Raw genomic sequence first — 21,027 nt, 5'->3', positions numbered from 1 at the left:
TGTCTGCACTCACCAGTCCTCCAGCAAAATGTTGAATAAAAGTAGTGAGAGTATCTTGTGTCTGATCTTAGAGGCAAACATTCTTTCCCCATTACCTAGGTCATTGTCTATAGGTTTTCCATAGATGCCCTATAACAGGTGGAGGAAGTTCCCTTCTATTAGTTTCTTGAGAGGTTGTTTCATTTTGTTTTTATTTTATTTTTTTTTTAATTTTAAAAGATTTGTTTTAGAGAGAGAGAGCACACAAGCAGTGGGAAGAGCAGAGGGAGAGAGAAAGAATCCTAGAGCAGGGGTGCCTGGGTGGCTCAGTGGGTTGGGCCTATACCTTCGGATCAGGTCATGATCTCGGGGTTCTGGGATTGAGCCGCGCAGTGGGCTCTCTGCTCAGTGGGGAGCCTGCTTCCCCCACCCTTTCTGCCTGCCTCTCTGCCTACTTGTGATCTCTGTCTGTCAAATAAATAAATAAAATCTTAAAAAAAAAAAAAAAAAAGAATCCTTGAGCAGACTCCCTGCTGAGTGTGGAGCCTGCCCCAGGGGGTTAATCCCAGGACCTTGAGATCATGCCCTGAGCTGAATTCAATTTGTAGAGATTCTGTCAAGAATATTTCCTTCTATGTTTATGAGTGATACTGGTCTGTAGTTTCCCTTGTACTGGTTCTAATGTCTGAGGAGCCTGTCTTCATCAAATGAGTTGAGAGCAGTTTCCTTCTTTCTCCATTTTCTGAGTTTGTGTAGAATCCGTATTATGTCTTCATTAAGATTTTGTTAGAATTCACCAGTGAACCCATCTGGGCCTAATGCTTTCTTTATAAGAAGGTTTTATATTCATAACCTAATTTTTTAAATTGATACAGAGCTTTTCAAATGTTCTTTCTACTTGTTGGGTCAGTTTTGATAATTAGTATCTTTTGAGAAATCTGTCTGCTTAAAGGTTGATAACTTACTGTCATACGGTTTTTTATGCTAGTCTCTTATTGCCCTTTTATTTTTAAATTTAAAAAAATTTTTTTAAAGATTTTATTTATTTATTTGACAGAGAGGGAGAGAACAAGCAGGGGAAGGGACAGAGGGAGAGCAGGCTGATGGAGGGCTTGATCCCAGGGCTCTAGGATCATGACCTGAGCCAAAGGCAGACACTTAACCGACTGAGCCACCCAGGCAACCCTCTTATTGTCCTTTTAATGTCTGTAGTGATGTCTCCTTTTTCATTCCTGATGTTGGTAATTTGTATGTTCTTTTTAAAATTTTCTTATTCAGTGTAGTTAGAAGTTTGTTTTGTTGATGTTTTCAAAGAAACAACTTTTGATTTTATTTTTATTTATTTATTTTTAAGATTTTATTTAGTTATTTGACATACAGAGAGAGATCACAAGTAGGCAGAGAGATAGGTAGAGAGAGAGGGAGAAGTAGGCTCCCTGCTAAGCAGAGAGCCCAATGCGGGACTTGATCCCAGGACCCTGAGATCATAACCTGAACCCAAGGCAGAGGCTTAATCCACTGAGCCACCCAGGCTCCCCCAACTTTTGATTTTATTTTATTTTTTTTTTAATTTTAAAGATTTTATTTATTTATTTATTTATTTGACAGACAGAGATCACAAGGAGGCAGAGAGGCAGGGAGAAAAGGGGAGGAAGCAGGCTCCCAGCTGAGCAGAGAGCCTGATGTGGAGCTCGATCCCAGGACCCCGGGATCATGACCTGAGCTGAAGGCAGAGGCTTTAACCCACTGAGCCACCCAGGCGCCCCCTGATTGATCCTACTTTGTGTATGCTTTCTGATTCATTAATTTTCACTATTACCTTATTTATTTTATTCCTTCTGCTTGCTTTGTATTTAATTTACTTTTCTAGTTTCTTAAGTTTGGAGGTCTAGATCACCAATTTGAGGTGTTTTTTTTCTTTTGTAATTTAAGCATTTTACACCTTAAATTTCCCTCTCAAAACTTAATATGTTGTGCTTTTCATTTCCATTTACTTCGAAATATCTTGCAATTTCCTTTATGATTTCTTCTTTTATCCCACATTTATTTAGAAATGTATTATTTAAAAAATAACTTTAAGTCTAAAAAGTATTTTAAATATCTTTAAAAAAATCTTTCTGTTATTCATTTATAATTTTATTCCACTGTAGCCAGAGATCAGACTTTGTGTGATTTCAGTCCTTTTGACTTTTTTGAGACTTGTCTTATTCCTCAGCCTATGGTCTAGCTGGATGATTGTTCCATGTACACTTAAAAATAATGTTTATTCTGCTGTTGTTGAATGGAGTGTTCTATCAATGTCAATTGGGTCCGGGTGGTTGATAGTATTGTTTAAGTATTTATCTCTTCATTTTCTGTTTACTTATTCTTGGTCACTGAGAGAGGAGATTTGGTATCTTTTCCTGTGATTATGGATTTGTCTATTTCTCTTTTCTTTTTCAAAAATGTATTTTATCTTTATTTATTTATTTATTTATTTACTTATTTTGAGAGAGGGAGAGTACATGAGTAAGCACCAGTGCAGTGGGGGCAGGGGCAGAGGCAGAGGGAGAGAGAGAATCTTAAGCAGGCTCCATGGCCAAGGCAGAGCCTGACATGGGGCTCAATGTCAAGACCCTGAGATCATGACCTGAGCCTAAATCAAGGGTTGGTCACTCATCCAACTGAGCCACCCTGGTGCCCCTTCTATTTCTCTTTTCAGTTCTGTCAGTAGTTTCTTTCATGTGTTTTGGATCTTTGTTATTCAGTTAGTGCAAATTTAGGGTTATTATTTTCCCTTGATGAATTGACCTGTTTCCTTAGGAAAATTTCCTTTTTTGTCTGGTAATAGACCTTACCCTGAAATCTGTTTCATCTGATATTGATATAACCTCTCTGGTCTTAGGGTTTGTATTTGCATGACATATATTTTCCATCCTTTTACTTTTTTTTTTTAAGGTTTTATTTATTATTTGACAGACAGAGATCACAAGTAGGCAGAGAGGCAAGCAGAGAGAAAGGGGGAAGCAGGCTCCCTGCTGAGCAGAGAGCCTGAGGGAAGAGGGGCTCAATCCCAGGACCCTGAGATCATGACCTGAGCAGAGGCCTAACCCTCTGAGCCCCCCAGGAGCCCCCCCATCTTTTTACTTTTAACCTGTGTCCTCTCCCATCCTTGTGCTGTTTTATATTTTACTTCTACATATGTTACATAAACCCACAATATATTGTGGTTTATATTAGTATATTAGTATTATTACCGTTCTTGTTTTGTTTCCCATATGTTTTCCAGTTTTCTGTTTTTGTTTGTTTGTTTGTTTTATGGTGGAAGGGTAATCCTGGACCTTGTTACTACCTCATGATTAGAAGTTTCTAGAAGTTTTCAATTTTTATGGAGTGAAATTTGTTAATTTTTTCTTTTGTGGTTCTTTGTATTCTGCCTAAGAAACTTTTGCCTGCCTTGAAATCATGAAGATATTCTTCATGTTTCCTTTTGGAAGATTTATTTGAAGTTTTAGTGCTCATATTGAGTCTATGGTCCATTTTAAATTAATATGTAAGATAGGGTTCAAATTTCATTTTTTAAAAAAGTTCCTTTGTCCCCATTTACTGTAAAGCTTTCTTTCCCCTATTGAGTTGCATTGGCACCTTTGTCAAGAATTAAATGGCTGCATATGTAGGATTGTATTTCTGAAATCATAATTCTATTCCTTTGATCAATACCACACTTGATTACTAATACTTATACTTAAAGTTTTGAAATCCAGAAGTGTACGTCCTCCAATTTTTTTATTCAAGTTTATCTTGACTATTCTAGTTCCTTTGCCTTTCCGTATATATTTTAGCTTACACTTGTCAATTTTGGAGAAAAAACAAAATCCGCTGGTATTTTAATGGACATATTTGATTCTCAATTAGTCTTCAGGCCCATGAATCTCAGGTGAGCCCACTGTGGAATCCAGCAATCATACTACCTTCCCTCATATAAAGAAAGTAATCTATTCCAGAGTTCTCCTTACTTCTTCTTCTTCTTCTTTTTTTTTTTTTTTTTAAGATTTTTATTTGTTTATTTGACAGACAGAAATCACAAGTAGGCAGAGAGGCAGGCAGAGAGAGAGAGGGAAGCAGGCTCCCTGCTGAGCAGAGAGCCCAATGCGGGGCTCGATCCCAGGACCCTGGATCATGACCTGAGCCGAAGGTAGAGGCTTTAACCCACTGAGCCACCCAGATGCCCCTCCTTACTTCTTACGGACCAGAACTGAGCTACATGTTCATCCCTAAACAAAGTAAAAGAAGAACGGAATTGTCTTTTTAAAACCAAACCAAGATTTGTTGGCTAAAATATGGGTGCCTTTCCTTCAGTCCAACAGATATTTGCCCACATGTGAGCAAATAAATTGTCAGCAAGGAAGCCTCAAGGGAGAGGAAGGAAGCAAAAGTATGGCTGTTGAGTGGGCAAGATTGACTCCCATACAATAGATTGACATCCTATGTGTGTGAGTGTGTGTTTATGATTGTATAAGCATGCAGAAAATGTGGACAGGTGGATACCCAGGGGTTGGCACATGTGACATCACAGTGGGGAAGGGGTAGCCTTAAAGCAGGTGAAAGCAGGCGGGGAGACAAGCAAAAGTAGGGAAAAAAAAAATAAGTCGTGGGGCCCCTGGGTGGCTCAGTGGGTTAGAGCCTCTGCCTTCGGCTCAGGTCATGATCCCAGGGTCCTGGGATCGAGCCCCGAGTCAGACTCTCTGCTCTGTGGTGAGCCTGCTTCCTCCTCTCTCTCTGCCTGCCTCTCTGCCTACTTGTGATCTCTGTCAAATAAATAAAATCTTTAAAAAAATTCTTAAAATACATAGATCACATGTATGCATTTATTTAAAATTCTGTACATATGTGACTACATTTATCAGTTGGGAGATTAGAAAGGGGGACACCAGGGTGACTCAGTAGGTTAAGCATCTGCCCAGAACAGGACCCCAAGAGCTGGTTCTCTAAAGGTTCGTTATTTGCCGAGAGGTCTTGAGTTTCCCTGGAACCATCGGGTCTTTTATTTGGGTTCTCCTCTCGGCACCTGCCGTGGGTTCTGCTGCAACCCAGTGTGCGGGGGACACTCAGCCCTTACTGGATCCCCCAAATCACAAGTGTTAAACAGCTGAGTGTTGCTTGTCCTGCAGCTGGGAGCAGCCCTGGGCTTTCTCGTTCTCAAAGTTCAGAGTCAGTTGGGTCCCTCTTGGGGTCGGTGGTGCATGTAAATTGATTATGCAGCTCTGGAATCCTGTAGAAGCGCACAAACATTGCGTCTGATTCCTCGTGACAGGACATGCAAGGGACAGCAGCCTCCCACTCATTTTGGAGACAGAGAGCCCTACGTGCCCTGGGTTGTCGGAAACGCTCTCCCATTTCTGCCCCAAATCCACTGCAACTTGGTGAGACTTACCTTCCAGCCTTTGAGATGAACTTTCTTACCCAGGCCGCCCGCATGTCTGCTCCCTCAGCTCCTGGAGTCTCTCAGCTTGAGATCCTGTGAGATGACCGACCCAGGGCCCATGGACCAAACCCAGGCAGAGCACTGGACAGGGAGCAAGTCTCAGGTAAGACCGTAGAGGTGTAACTGTTGGCTTTGCCAGGTAAAGCAAACAGAAAAACAAATGAACAACTTGCTTTTGGTGTTCTTAGTGTTGGGCAGAGAAAACATGCCTTTGGCAAACCCACAGGTGCCTACCATGTCCCAGGGGCTTTGTATATTTGCTTTCGTCCACTGAAGGCACCTGGAACAGCAGATGTAACTGGTTAAGTTTATGATGATCCATTGTCATTCTCCAAGACCCGTCTGGTTTTCTTCACCGGCCGAACTAGAGAGTTGAATGGGAATGTGGTAGCAGTCATCACCTCTGGATGTCTCAGTCTTTTAAAGTTTGAAATTCTACGAGATCTGTGCTGTCAGTCGTGATGTGCTGTTTAACGTAAGGAGAGCACCATGGGCTTACATCAGGCCATTCCTACCTTAACGGCTCTTACTTCATTGGGTAGAGAGCTGATGTGGGGATTTGCTCTTCCTTTTGTGTGTCCCTTCTATTTACACTTTCACGAACTGAGGACATAAACACAGGTCTGGAGGCTCCTTGAGCCTTTTGAAGGTAAACTTAAGTCAAAACTCATTTTACTACCTTTTTCCCTGTAAATTTCCTCTCTGACTGGAGTACAACAGTGGCCTTCTGGGTCCGCGGGAATTAGCATTAGTCATAGACCAGTTTCCATGAATCCTCCAAAGATCTAGGTATTTCCTTTTCGGTGGCACACATCTGTCCTGATTAATGACGGTATCTGTTTTGGAGGAAGATCAGGATGAAGATTTACAATACATATTTGTGATCTTTTTGCTGTATTCTTCAGCAAGAGTTTTTGGTATTTCCTTCATTCAAGAGGTTCTGCGTCTGTGAATTTATTCAAGCCCAGGATTTGAGAATCTCTGTTGTAGTACTCAGATCGTACCTCTCTTCCTCAGACCTGAGTGAGCTCCTTATGATTTTGGTCTTAGAGATTCTGTGGTCAATTAGCCATGGTGGAAGATCCCTGCAAGACAGACCATTCTGATTCTACTTGGGCCACTTTTTCCTGATTTTCTAAGGGTGGCTTTGGGTGAAGGGGGGCATTAAGCTCGTCAAGCCTGGGTCACTTGCCCACATCCTAGCTGCAAAAGCACCTGGGGAGTCATAGATCTGTTTTTCAGTTTCAGTTGTGGGAAGTAGAGTCTGCTTTCCACCAGGATTTATAATCTGGGGAAATAAATCCAGATTTTTATCCCAAACATAAGAAGAAGGTTCAGAGCTTGCTCAACCAAGGACAATGACAAATGTTTTCCCTAATCTATTTCACCCCTCTATTATTTAACAACAATGAGGCTTAGAAGATTAATCCCAGCTCCAGATGTACCCCATGCTTTATCCAAGCCAAGTTTAATAATGTAACCTTTCTTGATTTGTTCAGAAACTCAGACCTGAGCCACATAGGACATTCCTCTGACCTCAAAGGCTGGTTTGTATATTGGCATCAGACACATTTTGATCTAATCAGATGCACAATGATGGGTTCTGGGGGATTTTGAGGGAAAAGTTTCTCATGCTCCAGAGAGCTAGAAAAGATAGTAGTATCTTCTTAATGGGATGCCTGCAACCATATTGATACCCGCCTGAATAGGAAGCTGCCATTGGGTGGTAAGCAGAACCAAGATTGTCCAAGAACAGTTGAACTGAATCTGCTGGATGAAACCAGTCCTGAAGCCCATACTACTCCTGGTCTTGGGGTTTTGAAGGCCAATCCATTTCCTTATTGTTTAAGCCAGTTGAGTTGGGTTTTCTGTTCTCAGTGATTGAAAATACCCAAATTGATCCAGTATAGAATCTTCTATGTTTATGACTCCTCATGGCCTGGTCCAGAATTGATATTCTTTTATAATAATCACTATTGCCCTGCAAGGTGGGGGTGGCTGAAATCTGGACTAAGAGGGCACTATAACAAATGTGAATATTGATATGAAAGGAAGTAAATATTGACTGAAGGAAGATTGAGATGTATAGTTTTTATAATGAAAGAGATATGCTTTAGTTACCCAAAATTTGTTGAGTATTGACAATTCAGTTCCAAGTAATATAAATAAATGAGGCACCCTTAAGCATTTAAAAGACACTATGAAAGTAAAATAAGAAACCTATTTCTGCTTTGCCATACTCTTTCTCTCCCACTGAGCTACCTTATTATTATGAGTCATTGGAAAGAGTCCAGGGAACTGATTTGTAATATGACCTTAAGCAGGTGAATTTGGTCCTTTAAATCCTAGATTTCTAGTCTGCAAAAACAATTGCTAGTATCAAATTAATTCATATAGGTGAAAAGTTGTGATAGAGCCCAGGGCAGTGAAAAGGCAGGTTTTATGGTTGTCTGGATCGTGGAGGGCTGATAGGTCCCATTGTTCATCTGTGAATGTTAGTTCTAGTGTACGTACTTCATTTCCTATTTTGCTTGCTGATTTGTATATTTGAAAAAGGTAGCAAGCCTATTGGTGTGTGTGTCTTTATACCCTGGTGCTTCCTAGTTGATACCTCTCTATATTTTTGCTAGATAATGGAAGATTGATAATAACTAACATTTTGTGGAGGTAAACAGAAGGTAGGAAGCACTTTTTTTTTTAAAGATTTTTTATTTGTTTCACACAGAGAGAGAGATCACAAGTAGGCAGAGAGGCAGGCAGAGAGAAAGAGGGGGAAGCAGGCTCCCTGCTGAGCAGAGAGCCCAATGCGGGGCTCCATCCCAGGACCCTAGGATCATGACCTGAGCCGAAGGCAGAGGCCTTAACTCACTGGGCCACCCAGGTGCCACTAGGAAGCACTTTCAAGTGCCTAATCGCATTTGAGCAGTGCAGGAGCTCTGCACAGTCGGGAGGGAGGGCAGTGTTCTGATCAAAACTTTCTGAGGAGAAAACTGGTACTCGGAAAAGTGTGCAGACCAGTTTGGGCAGTTACTGGGGAAAGGAGAATTTTAATCCTGTCTTCTGATAGCATTTCTATGATGTTTAGCTATGTGACCTTAGGCAAGGGACTCAGCCTCTTCCTGCCTTAGTTTCCCGATCTGGGAAAGGCCCACTACAGGTTTTTATAAATAAAGTTTTATTGGAACACAACCAGTTCAGTTCATTTGCATATCACCAGTGGCAGCTTTCAAGTTACAGTGAGAGTTGGGTAGCTCAGTAGGGACAGTATAGTTCAGAAGGCCTAAAATAGTTATTATCTGACCCTTTACATAAAACATTTGCTGACCACTGTTTTAGATGCAAACTTTTTAGAGACACACTTAAAGTCTTTGAGAGAGGAAATCTCACATATTCTAAGTTCAAAAAAGTAAATATTTCCTTTTTGTTCCTTTTGGATTACGAATATTAATGATTCCCACAAAACTTCACCCACCTTTCCTATATCCCAGATAAGGGGCAATTACTATTATTATTATCCTTATCATCAATCTGTTATTATTATTATCAAGTACAGATTGTCATTGCCTGCTCATGCCCACCAAGAAGCTTGTGGAGTCAGCTCTTCTATATTTGGGGAGGCCCATTCCCCTCCTTAAACATGTCTTATGATCAGAGACTCTCCCTTGAGATCAAAGGAGTGATTCATCTCTCCCTGAGATCAGATCAAAGCCTGAGTGGGGGCCCAGGTCTCCCCACCCCTCATCTCACTCCTACTTCCTGCAGCAGAACAGCTCCCAAGTTTGATGCCAGGCTACACCAGTCAGCTTTCTGCTCTCTCGTGATTGTAGCCACCCCCTTCATCTTGGGTGTTGGTCTTCTAAGTCTGTGCTTAGACGAGCTTCAAGAAGAACTGGGATGGATCAGGTCAAATCCCTTCGGGTTTTTCCCCTGGGAAAATAGTTCGGGGTACGTGACACGTGTCTCTTACATAAACAGACCCACTCCAAGTGCCTGGCATGTGGCTTTATCATTGTGTATTTTTAATGTTCCAGTGTTTCATGGTTTAAAATGACCTATCAGATCAGATGGTGATCTGCAGGGAAAATCATCCCACCCTGGTCCTTTGAGTCGAGTTGCTTTTCACAGATCATTTTCAGCAATTTGTCTTTAAAGCTTCTTGAAATTATCTTGGTACTCTACAGAACCTGCCACTCTGAGAATCTGTCTCCCCTAGACATAATTCCTGTCATTCTGTAATGCAATGACATCGCTTCGTAAATCTTTAATGTATGTTACTATCCAGATTGACACATTTTGTACTTCTTATCTGTGACATTTTCATGGACTTCTTTTGCAAAGTGACATTATTGCCGGCCTAGCCTGGGTAAGATTTAATACCGGATCTTTCTTCCAACCATCTATCAGAATTATTCATAACTCCCTCTTTTTCCCCTTCCCCCCATGCAAACTCTAAATTCAAAGATTTTTCTTTTTAACCTATTTCCTTGGGTATTTTTCTCTGATCACTACTTCGGTAAAGAAATAGTAGTACTTAAAGAACGGTAGCTGTCCCAATCCCTGTCTGCATTCTGATTTATTGAGATAGTTTATGGGCTTTTATACCAAACTTCTAGGGAAGTGTCCAGATATACTGCTAATGATAAAGGCCATTGTTTTGTTTTATTATTTTTCTAATAAACATTATTTATAATGTCCCTATTAGAAGCATTATAAATTGTTTCCAAGGTGCCTCTATTTAAAGTTTAAGATTTATGGAACTTTAAAACTTTAAAGCCCGTGTGTAAAAAAGACTATAGTGTATTTTTCTTTTTTTAAGATTTTAATTATTTATTTGACAGAGAGAGAAAGAGCACAAGCAGGGGGAGTGGCAGGTAGAGAGAGAGAGGGAGAAACAGGCTCCCTGCTGAGCAGAGAGCCTAACTTGGGGCTTGATCCCAGGACCCTGGGATCATGACCTGAGCTGAAGGCAGCCACTTAAGGGACTGAACCACATCACCAAGATGCTCCTATAACGGATTTTTCATATCTTGAGGGTGCTGATCTTCAATTTTCACAACAAATTGTTAAACTTGAAATACTAATTTATTTCCTAATCTAAAGGCAGTGGAGACCCAGCTCTGAATAGCACAAAATCCCTACCCTCATAGAGTTCATAATTTCACGTGAGGGTCTGACAAGTTTAAAAAAAATTAGCAAAAGGGGAAGGACTAAAGAAGCTACTGTTCTGGATGAGTTTTATAGGTTTTGCTGGAGCATATGTGATGGCATCATCAGGGAGGGCTTCTTGGAAGAGGTGAACCAGGTCCTAAAGGAAGCAGAGGATGTAGTTGGGTTGGGACAGGTATCCTAGGATAAAGGAACAGGTTGTGCAAAGTAAAGTAACTCTGTTTGGATTATCTCCAGCAGGTCCACATAAACACAGACCAACTAATTCTGCAGTCCTATGTGCTTCAGGAAAAGCTGGACCAAACCAAAGTGCTAACACACTTTCTCTGGGGTAGGTAGAAAGGTCTAGAACAGGATGAAGGGCCAAGAAAGGGAACAAGGACCTCTGACATAAAAAAGCAAGTGTAGTGGCAGATAAAAAAGTTGAGAGCAATGAATTATAATTATGTAGGTAATTCTTTAGAATAACCCTTCTTTATGGTCCCTATCTTGATTCTTAACTTGGCAATCATATTTTTTTTTTTCTGATTCTCTTACAGTTCTATTGAGAAGGACTCTTAGGGTATAGGTCTACAGACTGAAGGAAAAAGACCAAGGAGAACATTTCTTCCTTTCTTTTTTTGGGTTAAGTCTAATTTTAGGAAGTAGCGAAATAGATACTTAATAAAAATGGATATTTCTAAGCAGATCATGTGGGTGCATGCGTGTGTGTGTGTGTGTGTGTGTGTGTGTGTGTGTCTGTGAGAAACTTTTTTTCTCCTGGTCTCATGCAATGTCGAAAAAATTGAGTGAGCAAATGGAGGCTTTTTTCTTTCAGTGGTATTGTTTTTATATCTAAAACTCACCTGTGAAAAGTTGGTTTCTACTCTCACTCCCAGAACCAGGGACTGGCTTAAAGACACTGTAATGTAGTGATCTAAGCAAAGACTCTGAAGCCAGGCTTCCTGGGTTCAAATCCTGACACTACCACCTATTAAACCTATAAATTGAGGGACATTTGTCGTCTGTAAAATAAGGGTAATAGTAATAGTGCCAACCTCATGAGAGGTTTTCTTTTTTTAAGATTTATTTACTTGATATATGTAGAGAGAGTGCACAGGCACTCACGTGCACAAGTGGGGAAGGGGCAGAGGGAGAGGGACAAGCAGACTTCCCACTGAGCAAGGAACCCCACACGGGGCTCGAACCCAGGACCCTGGGATCATGATTTGAGCCAAGGGCAGACACTTAACCAACTGAGCCACCCAGGAGCTTCCTTGTGAGAGCTGTTATGAGGATCTACGAGGGGACATAGAGGTTCAGAAGAGTACCTGGAATATCATGGGCACAAACCTGAGTGTTGGCCAGCCCCGTCTATCAGGTGGCATCCAGGGCATCAGATGACATCCAGGTGGCATCCAGACGCCCTGAGAAGTGCATCTTCAGTGCTCTCTCTCTTCCTTCTGTCTTCCTTCCTCACTGTGCAGTGCCTCCCCCCGACCCCCATCCTCACCCCAGTCAGCTCCCAGAGCTCTGACTTTGCTTGCTCAGAGGGATGGTGATCTGGTCAGGGTCAGTCACTGGTAGCAATGAAATATACAGTTGGCCCTACAACTTGGGGGTTAGAGGTGCTGACCCCCACACAAATCCATGCATAGCTTTTGACTCCCTCCAAACTTAACTACTCATGGCCCATTGTTGGCCAGAAGCCTGACTGAGGACATAAACAGGGGAGTAACATGTAGTTTGTATTATATGAATTATATACTGCATCCTTCCAATAAAGCAAGCTGGAGGAAATCCTAAGAAAGTGCACTTAAAGTACTATATTATATTTATAAAAAAAAATCTGTGTATAAGTGGACCCATGCAGTTCAAACCCATGTCGTTCAAGGGTCAACTGTATTGTTTTTACAGTCTGATTCCTTATTCCTAATTGAATTTGATTAAGAATAAGAAAACCTGGGATCTGTTCCCCATCATGGCTTTCTAGCTGTGTGTCTTTAGGAAAATCTGAAAATTCTATGACCCTCGGGGTTCTCATTCTCAGAGTTGAGATGACAATACTTGACCTGATCTCACCTCGTCATTGTGAGGCCACAATAGGGCTCATGGAACTGTAAAGGGCAAATGAGACTGCTTCTGTTAATGCAAAGAAAAGAATATGGAATTTTGCATCTTTGTTTTTAAGTAAATGTACACATATGTGTTTGGATAGAGAGATAGAAAGAGACAAAAGCATGTACCAGGGTTCTGTATTATATTGAAACCATAAAATGATTTAGGCTTTATGTTTTTTTCTAGGCTCTGAGATAGTTTATATAGAATTAGCTTTTCACTAAAGGTCTGGTAGAATCTGCCTTCTGAAAAGCCCTCTGGACCTGATGCTTATTTATTTATCTATTTATTTATTTATTTATTTATATTTAAGTAGGCTCCACACCCAGTGTGGAGCCCAACATGGGGCTTGCACTCCCAACCCTCAGATCAAGACCTGAGCTGAGATCAAGAGTCAGATGCTTAACTGACTGAGTCACCCAGGCCCCCCTCTTATGGTTAAGGTACTATTCAAGTTTCCTACTTTTCCTTGAATGAATCTATAAAGATTCATTAAATATTCTCCTAGGGAATTAGTCACTTCATCTACTGATTTTCAAAAGGCTTGCCATAAAGGTTCTTACAATTTTTATAATCTTGTAATTTCCATTCTTACAATTTTTGACTTAAGATTTTGTCCTTTTTCTTTCTTTTGACAGATATGACAAAGATTTGTCTTTGACCAGTCCATTCAAAGAACCAGTTTAACTCATCATTAACCCTAACCCTAACCCTAACCATCATTAACCCTAACCCTAACCCTAACCCTAACCCTTTTTGTGTTCTATTTTTATTAATTTCTACTTTTATCTTCCTTGATTTCTCCCTTCAACTTTCTTTAGATTTATTTTCTCTCTCCCCCTTCCCATCTCTGTGCTCAGCTTCTTGAGTTGAAAGCTTGGTTGACTCATATATTTTTAACCCTTCTGGTTTTCCACCCTAAGCATTTAAGGTGATCTACTTTTCTGAATGCTGACTCAGGATAGTCCATGGGCTTTGATATGTATGCAGTGCTCCTAATGCGGTTCTTTTTTTTTTTTTAAGATTTTATTTATTTATTTGACAGACAGATCACAAGTAGGCAGAGAGGCAGAGAGAGAGAGAGGAGGAAGCAGGCTCTCTGCTCAGCAGAGAGCCCGATGCAGGGCTCGATCCCAGGACCGTGGAATCATGACCTGAGCTGAAGGCAGAGGCTTTAACCCACTGAGCCACCCAGGTACCCCTCCTAATGTGGTTCTAAACAGCTTGTCATTTCTGGTTTTGGTTTCTTTCAAGCCTATGACTCATGAGTCATGTAAAATACCCAAGAGAATAGATTTTTGTTGGTTACCCTCTTGTTCTTATTTTGCAGTGTTATTCCATTATACCTCATGAGTATGTACTGTTAGAGCTTTCCTTCTGTGAGTGCCTTTGTGACCTAATACACCAGGAGAATGTCTCATGAGAGTTGGAAACAGTGTATAATCTGTGTTGGATGCAAAGTTATTTCTCTCCATATATCTATTAGGTCATAATTGTCCATTTTATTAGCCAGGACTTCTGGAGCCTTATTCCTTTCTGTGATATTTCTGTGATCAGCCAATTTCTGAGAGCTTGTTTAAAGTCACTACTTATGACTTACTTCCCTTAGCATTATACTTTCTAGCTCTGTCCATGTTGTTGCAAATGGCAAGATTTCATTCTTTTTTATGGTTGAATAATATTTTATATATATAATCTCACCTCTTATATAATCAACATTTATATATATCCACATTATATATAACATTATTATTACATATAGTATAGATACAATATAACATTATTATATATAATCAACATCATATATATATATATTTCACATTTTCTTTATCTCTATATATAAACAACATGTTATTATATATATCTATCTATCTCACCTCTCCCATATCTCTTCATCGATGAGTGGGCGCTTGGGCTGCTTCCCTAGTTTGGCTATGGTAAATAATGTTGTTACAAGCATAGAGGTTCATATATCCTTTTTGTTTGTTTGTTTGGTTTTTTTAAAGATTTTATTTATTTATTTGACAGACAGAGATCACAAGTAGGCAGAGAGGCAGGCAGAGAGAGAGGAGGAAGCAGCCTCCTTGCCAAGCAGGGAACCCAGTGCAGGGCTTGATCCCAGGACCCTGAGATCGTGACCCAAGCCAAAGACAGAGGCTTTAACTCACTGAGCCACCCCTGTGCCCCGTGAGGTTCAAATGTCCTTTTGAATTAATGTTTTCATATTCTTTGGGTAAATACCCAGTACTGTGATTACTGGATCGTAGGGTGGTTCTATTTTTAACTTTTTGAGGCATCTCCATGCTGTTTTCTTAAGATTTAAAAAATTTTATTTTTTGTTGTTGTTGTTGTTTCAAGTTTTTATTTAAATTCCAATTCCAATTAGTTGAAGTGTATGTAATAGTAGTTTCACTCCACACTGTTTTCCACTGTGGCTATGAGATAAGTCTGTTGGAGAAAGACAAATACCATATGATTTCACTCACATGTGGAGTTTGAGAAACAAAACAAATGAGCAAAGAAAAATAAACAGAGATTCTAGCCAAGAAATAGACTCTTCACTCTAGAGAACAAACTGGTGGTCACTAGAGGGGCGGTGGGGGGGGGGATGGGTGAAACAGGTGGCAGGGATCAAGGAGTGCACTTGTCCTGATGAGCACTGGGTGATGTGTGGAATTGCTGAATCACTCTATTGTACACCTGGAATTAATATAACACTGTATGTTAACTATACTGGAATTAAAATAAAAACTTAATTTAAAAAATTGTCACCATTGTGAGAACTCCTCGGTGTCGGCTTACATTTCTATCAAGGTTTGCTTTATGCATTTTGAGGCAAAGACTTTTGGTACATAAAGGTTTGTGATATATTTGGTAGGTCGTACTTTTGTAATTATGATATATTCCTTTTAGCCCTCTTCATTTCAAATTTTACTTGCTGTGAAATGAATAGTGTTAATATGCATTTGGCATACTTTTCTCCATCTCTTTCCGTGTCTTTGTATCTAACTTCCCTGAGTTGTTTTCATTAAGTGTTATGATTACTGGTATGGTCAGCCTCCTTTCTGGCTGCAGCAGAAGTGAGTATTCGGCCACCAAAAATTCATGATCCTTGTTCCATAGTGCAGACGGTGGCTGCCCAGTCAAGGACGTTGTCCAGGTACAGTCATGTGATTAGTTCTGAGCAGTGGAATGTGAGTAGCAGTGATGGGAATCACCCAGGACTATCATTTTCTCTGCTTCGATTGGATGCTCACTTAGTGGGAGATGATTTTGCAGGTAAGTGGAAGTAACAGAGAGGAGGAAGGTGCTTCCTTTTGTTGATTAATTCTGAGCCCTCCAAGAGCCAGGGCGGACCAGGGGTATCTGAGTTATTGCTATAGTCTGAATAGTCATGTCTCCTAAAATTCCTATGTTGAAGTCGTAATCCTCGAGGTGGTGGTATTAGAAGATGGGGCTTGGGGGCATTATTAGATCATAGAAATTACTGCCTTTATAAAAGAGGCCCCAGAGAGCTGCCTTGCCCCTTCTGCCACATGAGGACCCAGCAAGAAGATGGCTGCCTGTCAACCAGGAAACGGGTTCTCACCAGACACTGAATCCGCCAGCACCTTGATCTTGGACCTCCCAGCCTCTCCAAGTATAAGAAATAAGTTTCTACTGTTTATGAGACACTCAAAAAATTGTATTTTGCTATAGCAGCTTAATCAGACTAAGGCAGCCATGTTGGTGATGCAAATGACCTGCTTGACATTTGTCATAGATAACCTAGGTTTGTCATGTATGACTTAAGTTATAACTTCAGCTTCCCAAGGCCCAGAGCTATCTGCACCTAGTTTGCCATGGTCTCCCTAAAACTCAGCTTTGGTAAACACTTCATTAATACGTATTGTATGAAGAAATGAAGTTCTGGCCATCTTCCCCTGAGCATTTGCTTTCTGGTGACCCCCACAACGGATTCTTTTGACAAGTGAATCTCTGCTTAAACAAAGCTGGGCCGACATCTTTCTCAACAAGAAACCAGGCTGATGAATGTGGGAGGGACACCACAGGAAAAGAGTCTCCCATCTGTGTCTTCCAGTGCTGTGTTGGGCAATGGGTATCTGGGAAGTCTGCAAAATGAGATCCTTCCTTCCTTCCTTCCCCTGTACCTTGTCAAAGGAATTCAGCAGCCTAAGGTCGAAGGCTCTTTTGCTTGATTTGCGGAAGTCATTTAATTGTGCTAAGCCTCAGTCTCCTCGTTTGTAGAATGGGGATATGACGATACTGACTTCCAGCTGCTGTCAGGGTCGTCGCAAAGAGCAAATGAGAGAATGACGCGGACGTCAGCGTTTTGCAAACTACCGAACTCTACGACTATCGGTGATCTTATGGAAACTTGGAGAGGCTTGCATCAGACTTCAGCCTTGCTCAGTTTGAAGACATGACTTCTCACAGGCAACCTCTCCATTATTCAGAGTAGAATTAATGCTCTCGGTCCCATGAGAGGCTATCTTCTTCCTGTATTTCCTTCTATTTTCGGCATTCAACTTTCTCCTCGGCATTGTTTGTAGGTGGGCAAATCTCAACCGGGTTTCTGTTCCTCAAATCAGTTACTTAATTTGCACTAGGGGGAAGGGTGGCCCAAGCGGATTTTATTACCACCCAGCCTTTCATAAATCTTTACAGAGAGAAGCTTTGGTTGGTTGTCACGAGCCCGGGATGGAGCTGAGCCCCCACTTGGCAGCCTTGTGACCTTGGTGAGTTTCTCACCTCCCTGCATCTCAAGCTCCCCATCTACAAAGCGTTGGGTGAGGCTCTTTCCCTAAGGGCCAGAAGCCTTGCTGGAAGGCTTCAGAGTGGCAAAGAGTCCTGAGCAGAAGTAAACACCTGCTGTAAATGTCTGTACCTCGGCAACGGGGCCCATGGCGAAATCTTTATTTAGTTGTGTTTGGATAATTTTCTCTTCTCTTTTTGCTTGAGTGCTTCCTACTCCAAATATTTGTTTTTTAATAGCTACCGCCCCCTTTTTGCTCTACTGATGCAGGTGAGATGCAAATGTACCTTTTGTGACTTCCTTGCTGTGGCCCGCCTGGGTCCCAGATTGACAGATATGAGGCAGAACGGTTGTCTGAGCTGGAGCGGGCAGGGTTTGGGGGCAGGAAGTGTGAGTCAACACACGAGGAAACCAGGGCAAACAGCTGGAATGGAAAGCAGGGGTAGAGAATCTGAAGCTGGCAGGAGTTCCCTTCAGAGATCTCTGGCTCTGGGACTCCAGGGTGAGGAGAGCTGGCCTGAGTGTGGTCATGCTAGTGGTACATTAAAAAAAAGTTGGGGGGCATCTGGGTGGCTCAGTCAGTTAAGCGGCTACCTCCGGCTCAGGTCATGATCCCAGGGTCCTAGGATCAAGTCCCACGTTGGGCTCCTTGCTTAGCAGGGAGCCTGCTTCTCCCTCTGTTTGCCACTCTCCCTGCCTGTGCTCTCTCCCCCCTCTCTGACAAATAAAGAAAATAAAATATAAAAAAAAAATTGGTGTTATTCCACTGCTTAAAACTATTCAGTGGATTACCATCTCACATACAAACAAAAGAATCTGAAAATTCCTGTTCTTTAGCTGACAAAGGCTCTATGGCCTAAGCTTTGCTATTTCTTTTTATTTTCTACCACTTTTCCTGCTCCCTGTGGGCCACAACACTAATTTCTTAGCATCCCTTACCACGGTCCTGCCTCAGGACCTTTGCACTTGCTGTTCCCTTTGCCTGAAACGTTCTCCTTCTTTATCCAAGCAGTGATGTCACCTTCTCAGAGGCCTTCCCCGACCACCCACACTGAAGGAGCCTGCCTCACACTCCAAGCTTTCTTTATCCCCCTTGTTCAGATTATTTTTCTTGGTAACCCTTACCACCATGTGACCTTATCTCACAAAAGGGGCTGCTTGATGTCCATCACCTCTGCTAGCATATGAGCATCTCTAGGACTAGGGGTGTTGCGAAGTTCTCCATAGTGTCCCCAGCATGTAGTTCAGCACCTGACATAATTGTAGAAGGAATGAGTGCATGAGGGAATGAATGAATGAGTGGAGAGATGGATGGGTGAAGGCTTAGTAGAATTGTAAGCTTTGGGACCTGCTGGTTCTTCAGACTTTCCTTCCGTCATCTCGGTTTTTGGCTTCCTGTTTCCACACCTGTCTAAGTTCTACTCTCCTCTTCTTCTTCCTTCTCCTCCTCCCCTTTACCCCCTCCTCCTCCTCCTTCTCATTGTCCTCCCCTTCCTCCCCCTCCTCCTCCTCCTTTTTTTGCTTAACCACAGTTTCAGTGAGAAATGTCTCTGCCCTATTCCTGGTTCCATGGCCTCTGGCTGGTCAGGCAGACCTCAAGGAGGTCTCCTCAATAGAGCAGAGAAATGGAGGCTTAGGACCCAGGGGCAGAGTTCCTTCCAGAAGATGCTGTAGCTAAAGGCCGGCCGCACCCCTGCAGAAGAGCACCCATCACGTGCGGGTGTTACCGGGGCCTTGCTGGTGTGGTCCTACGTATCAGGGCAGGACATCAACTGATTGGACTCCTCAACAAGCCCGCTGCCCCGGGACTGGGTCAAGGCTTCGCACACAGTGGGCCAGGCACCTAGGACCGGTGGAGAGGACTTGGTGCCAGAGCTGGGAGGCCTCGGGCTGGATCCTGGCCCTCGCTTTTTACTACAGAGCTTACAAAGGTGTGACCCTCGTGGATCAGCTGCCATAGGCTCTTGTCTTCAGATAAAACAGTCTAAGCAACTAATGACTGTGATTTGTTTCCATTGGTTTCTCAAACACCTGAAAATCCATAATCACCTGTCAGGAAATTTAAAAGTTGCACGGAGCACTAGGTGTGGTGCATAAACAATGAATCTTGGAACACTGAAAAAATAAAATAAAATAAAAAGTTGCATTCTCCACAGGGGGGGAAAGTATTTTTTTCCACTCTACATTATATTTCTGAGAGCTGGCCAGCCCCCTCCCCAAGCTAATTAATACTGTCTTTCCGTGGCTGTAGGGAATTTTATCCTACGGATATAACACGTTCTATTGATCTATTCCTTTACTGATGTTTTGCTGTTTAGATTTGCTTTTGGATAGACCAACCCCTGCTGCAGCAGACCTCATGGTCCAGCCGTCCTCGTGCCTGTGGGAGAGAAGGTCCTGTAATCGCATCCCTCGGGATTCGTGTTTGCTCCGCAGTTCGCAAATGAGAGGCTCGCTGCTGCTCCAAACATGCCAGTGAGGCTGCGTGAGAACAGCTACTTGCACCAGCCGTCTGTGTTTGGGCTCCCAGTGATGAAGATGAAGCCACGGCCTTTGTGCAGGGCGGGTGGTGCCGTGGGGAGTGGGAGCAGGGGAAGATGGCCAGGCTTGAATGGAGACGTGTGACCTCTCGGGAAACTGGCTTGCCTCCCCCGGGGTTTTCCTGTTTAGTTCTGCAGAAGGCAAAGGAAACCCATGGTTTGGGAAAAGTCCTGTTGATATAAAACCAACCAGTTTATTTTTATTTATTTTTTAAGAGATCTTATTTAGGGGCACCTGGGTGGCTCAGTGGTTTAAGGCTGCTGCCTTCGGCTCAGGTCATGATCTCAGGGTCCTGGGATCGAGCCCCGCATCAGGCTCTCTGCTCAGCAGAGAGTCTGCTTCCTCCTCCCTCTCTGCCTCTCTCTCTGCCTGCCTCTCTGTGTACTTGTGATCTCTGTCTGTCAAATAAATAAATACAAATATTTAAAAAAAGAAAAAGGATATGTCCATTAAAAAAAAAAAAAGATCTTATTTATTTATTTGACACAGAGAGAGCGAGCGAGCACAGGCAGGGGGAGCCAGAAAGAGAGAGGGAGGCACGGAAGCCCCGCTGAGCAGGGCACCCATCGTCAGGGGTTGTTGTCTGGGCTCGACCCTGGGATCATGACCTGAGCCAAAGGCAGATGCTTAACAGATAGAGCCACCCAGACATCCCAAAACCAAGCAGTTTAAAATTTAGTTGAGATTCAGACTAGCTGGGAAGCACCATTAATCGTGTTCAACCTGCTTCCACCTAATGTGTGCATAACCTGTTCTTACTTAACAGCACCATTCAACATTTATATCTGGCTTTATAGGTGCCAAGAGCCCTTTACCATTAATTATGCCACATAGTAATTCTGCTGTCTAGATAGTGATGCCCGATTTATGCTCGAGGAGGGTGAGGTTCGAAGATGCAAAGGACCTTGCCTGGGGCCAGAGTCTTTTTTTTTTTTTTAAGATTTTATTTATTTATTCGACAGAGAGAGATCAGAAGTAGGCAGAGAGGCAGAGAGAGAGAGAGAGAGAGGAGGAAACAGGCTCC

The 21,027-nt window shown here is 42.2% G+C and overlaps 1 long non-coding RNA gene across 1 annotated transcript in view; it reads left to right on the top strand.

The window, feature by feature from the left end:
• The window catches only part of LOC309861331, a 31,117-nt gene extending 10,676 nt beyond the window's left edge, over positions 1 to 20,441 (top strand). Inside the window, exons 2-3 of the long non-coding RNA XR_014309873.1 lie at positions 5,451 to 5,546; positions 19,781 to 20,441. This is a non-coding gene — a long non-coding RNA (uncharacterized lncRNA). The remainder of the gene's footprint in view (positions 1 to 5,450; positions 5,547 to 19,780) is intronic.
• Positions 20,442 to 21,027: the final 586 nt, after the last annotated feature.

The sequence above is a fragment of the Mustela nivalis genome (assembly GCF_964662115.1).
Source record: "Mustela nivalis genome assembly, chromosome: 1".
NCBI classification, from domain to species: domain Eukaryota; kingdom Metazoa; phylum Chordata; class Mammalia; order Carnivora; family Mustelidae; genus Mustela; species Mustela nivalis.
Note: the sequence above shows the minus strand (reverse complement) of the source record. Positions and strands in the feature narration are given on the sequence as shown.